Genomic DNA, 4,622 nt, shown 5'->3' with positions numbered 1-4,622 from the left:
TGCACTCCTGGTGGGGCGCGCAGCTCGCGCGGCACGCGCTGCAGGACCGAGACTAGCTGCCGACACATCCGCAGTGAAGAGCAGCCGGCGCTCAGCGACGTGCACTCCTGGTGGGGCGCGCAGCTCGCGCGGCACGCGCTGCAGGACCGAGACTAGCTGCCGACACATCCGCAGTGAAGAGCAGCCGGCGCTCAGCGACGTGCACTCCTGGTGGGGCGCGCAGCTCGCGCGGCACGCGCTGCAGGACCGAGACTAGCTGCCGACACATCCGCAGTGAAGAGCAGCCGGCGCTCAGCGACGTGCACTCCTGGTGGGGCGCGCAGCTCGCGCGGCACGCGCTGCAGGACCGAGACTAGCTGCCGACACATCCGCAGTGAAGAGCAGCCGGCGCTCAGCGACGTGCACTCCTGGTGGGGCGCGCAGCTCGCGCGGCACGCGCTGCAGGACCGAGACTAGCTGCCGACACATCCGCAGTGAAGAGCAGCCGGCGCTCAGCGACGTGCACTCCTGGTGGGGCGCGCAGCTCGCGCGGCACGCGCTGCAGGACCGAGACTAGCTGCCGACACATCCGCAGTGAAGAGCAGCCGGCGCTCAGCGACGTGCACTCCTGGTGGGGCGCGCAGCTCGCGCGGCACGCGCTGCAGGACCGAGACTAGCTGCCGACACATCCGCAGTGAAGAGCAGCCGGCGCTCAGCGACGTGCACTCCTGGTGGGGCGCGCAGCTCGCGCGGCACGCGCTGCAGGACCGAGACTAGCTGCCGACACATCCGCAGTGAAGAGCAGCCGGCGCTCAGCGACGTGCACTCCTGGTGGGGCGCGCAGCTCGCGCGGCACGCGCTGCAGGACCGAGACTAGCTGCCGACACATCCGCAGTGAAGAGCAGCCGGCGCTCAGCGACGTGCACTCCTGGTGGGGCGCGCAGCTCGCGCGGCACGCGCTGCAGGACCGAGACTAGCTGCCGACACATCCGCAGTGAAGAGCAGCCGGCGCTCAGCGACGTGCACTCCTGGTGGGGCGCGCAGCTCGCGCGGCACGCGCTGCAGGACCGAGACTAGCTGCCGACACATCCGCAGTGAAGAGCAGCCGGCGCTCAGCGACGTGCACTCCTGGTGGGGCGCGCAGCTCGCGCGGCACGCGCTGCAGGACCGAGACTAGCTGCCGACACATCCGCAGTGAAGAGCAGCCGGCGCTCAGCGACGTGCACTCCTGGTGGGGCGCGCAGCTCGCGCGGCACGCGCTGCAGGACCGAGACTAGCTGCCGACACATCCGCAGTGAAGAGCAGCCGGCGCTCAGCGACGTGCACTCCTGGTGGGGCGCGCAGCTCGCGCGGCACGCGCTGCAGGACCGAGACTAGCTGCCGACACATCCGCAGTGAAGAGCAGCCGGCGCTCAGCGACGTGCACTCCTGGTGGGGCGCGCAGCTCGCGCGGCACGCGCTGCAGGACCGAGACTAGCTGCCGACACATCCGCAGTGAAGAGCAGCCGGCGCTCAGCGACGTGCACTCCTGGTGGGGCGCGCAGCTCGCGCGGCACGCGCTGCAGGACCGAGACTAGCTGCCGACACAGCCGCAGTGAAGAGCAGCCGGCGCGCAGCGACGTGCACTCCTGGTGGGGCGCGCAGCTCGCGCGGCACGCGCTGCAGGACCGAGACTAGCTGCCGACACATCCGCAGTGAAGAGCAGCCGGCGCTCAGCGACGTGCACTCCTGGTGGGGCGCGCAGCTCGCGCGGCACGCGCTGCAGGACCGAGACTCGCGGCCGACACATCCGCAGTGAAGAGCAGCCGGCGCTCAGCGACGTGCACTCCTGGTGGGGCGCGCAGCTCGCGCGGCACGCGCTGCAGGACCGAGACTAGCTGCCGACACATCCGCAGTGAAGAGCAGCCGGCGCTCAGCGACGTGCACTCCTGGTGGGGCGCGCAGCTCGCGCGGCACGCGCTGCAGGACCGAGACTAGCTGCCGACACATCCGCAGTGAAGAGCAGCCGGCGCTCAGCGACGTGCACTCCTGGTGGGGCGCGCAGCTCGCGCGGCACGCGCTGCAGGACCGAGACTAGCTGCCGACACATCCGCAGTGAAGAGCAGCCGGCGCTCAGCGACGTGCACTCCTGGGGGGGCGCGCAGCTCGCGCGGCACGCGCTGCAGGACCGAGACTAGCTGCCGACACATCCGCAGTGAAGAGCAGCCGGCGCTCAGCGACGTGCACTCCTGGTGGGTCGCGCAGCTCGCGCGGCACGCGCTGCAGGACCGAGACTAGCTGCCGACACATCCGCAGTGAAGAGCAGCCGGCGCTCAGCGAAGTGCACTCCTGGTGGGGCGCGCAGCTCGCGCGGAACGCGCTGCAGGACCGAGACTAGCTGCCGACCCATCCGCAGTGAAGAGCAGCCGGCGCTCAGCGACGTGCACTCCTTGTGGGGCGCGCAGCTCGCGCGGCACGCGCTGCAGGACCGAGACTAGCTGCCGACACATCCGCAGTGAAGAGCAGCCGGCGCTCAGCGACGTGCACTCCTGGTGGGGCGCGCAGCTCGCGCGGCACGCGCTGCAGGACCGAGACTAGCTGCCGACACATCCGCAGTGAAGAGCAGCCGGCGCTCAGCGACGTGCACTCCTGGTGGGGCGCGCAGCTCGCGCGGCACGCGCTGCAGGACCGAGACTAGCTGCCGACACATCCGCAGTGAAGAGCAGCCGGCGCTCAGCGACGTGCACTCCTGGTGGGGCGCGCAGCTCGCGCGGCACGCGCTGCAGGACCGAGACTAGCTGCCGACACATCCGCAGTGAAGAGCAGCCGGCGCTCAGCGACGTGCACTCCTGGTGGGGCGCGCAGCTCGCGCGGCACGCGCTGCAGGACCGAGACTAGCTGCCGACACATCCGCAGTGAAGAGCAGCCGGCGCTCAGCGACGTGCACTCCTGGTGGGGCGCGCAGCTCGCGCGGCACGCGCTGCAGGACCGAGACTAGCTGCCGACACATCCGCAGTGAAGAGCAGCCGGCGCTCAGCGACGTGCACTCCTGGTGGGGCGCGCAGCTCGCGCGGCACGCGCTGCAGGACCGAGACTAGCTGCCGACACATCCGCAGTGAAGAGCAGCCGGCGCTCAGCGACGTGCACTCCTGGTGGGGCGCGCAGCTCGCGCGGCACGCGCTGCAGGACCGAGACTAGCTGCCGACACATTTCCTTTATCTCCTTGCAGTAAGCTTCATGTGTGGTTTTTTTTTTTTTTTTATACTACGTCGGTGGCAAACAAGCATACGGCCTGCCTGATGGTAACATTATTTAACTGAGTTGATGATAGTACAGCGCGCTAGTAAGGCGGTATTTCACCGCTGGCGAATTCATTCATTTGCGAGGGCCAGATTTCGATTATTTAATTTTAAATTTTTAGTTATTTGTGAAAAATCATGCAGGTGGTCTTTAACTGTTAATTACTACGATTTTTTAAGCAAGACTAATTAGCAAGTAAAGCATAGCAAATACAACAATTATTTTTGGAATTCAGTAAAAATAGTTCGTGACCTATTGCCGCGGGTGAGACTACTGAATAATAAAATTAATTCAACGAATACGCCCCATAACTTATGGTATATTACTATTTTAGAAAAGCGGGTTACAAGACCAACAAATTGTAAGGTTTCATTAATTAAATAATGTAACAACAATGTTGCAGACACACCTGTGTAACCATAGCACAATCGGAATAGAACAAACCTCGAAATTTCTTCGACAGCCCTGAAATTTGGTATGTATGTAAATTAAAGACCCCGTATTCATGTCCATATCATTTGACATTTGGGGACCTCGAGGAATCGCAGCCATCTTGGAAAATGTGTACCATCCTGGAGAAATTCGCGTTTTACTCAAAATCTACGTCATCTAGGAAAACATTAAAGCTTATTAAATTCTACACAAAAAAAGTCTTAGATATCTTTGCGAAAAAATACATCTTGTTATAGAAAATACTTGCTGAATCTAGGTTTAGCGTATATACATTTCCAGCGGACACATACACACATAGGAATCTCGGAGGAATATGAATTCCACTTGTACACATTTGTACATGATCTACCCCTATATCAACATTTTACTTGACTGCAACTTCACCAGAAAGTAGGGTTATGGGTTTAAGTACTGATGATTCAGTACACCCTGTAGCTTAGGAATGGCCGGACCGGAAAAATGACATATCGGTAGATTCCTTTTGTCCTTCACAACCTTTTTACACTTGTTTTATTAAAGAAAAGAGTCCTCGAGGTCCCCAAATATCAAATGGTATGGACATGAATAAGGGACCTTTAATTTACATACCAAATTTCAGGACTGTCCAAGAAATTTCGAGGTTTGCTCTATTCCGATTGTGCTACCATTATTTGTATTATCCAAAGTTCTATTTTGTTTGATCTCGAAAGCTAATTTAACTAATTGTTAGGGTAGGCGTCTATCCTAGTCGTTCTAGTCTACTTAATGTAATTATGTGCGCCTAGTATGAAGACTTTATTTCATATTATATATTAATTTTTAGAAAGTGTTATTTTGTAGATACATATTTATGTGTATCCTCTACATGCGCATAGCCTAATTACAATTACGTACTGTTAAGTTTACTTAGTTTAATAGTTCTAGTGCCAAAA

The sequence above is a fragment of the Cydia pomonella genome, chromosome 5 (genome assembly GCF_033807575.1).
Source record: "Cydia pomonella isolate Wapato2018A chromosome 5, ilCydPomo1, whole genome shotgun sequence".
Taxonomy (NCBI): Eukaryota; Metazoa; Arthropoda; class Insecta; order Lepidoptera; family Tortricidae; genus Cydia; species Cydia pomonella.
Note: the sequence above shows the minus strand (reverse complement) of the source record.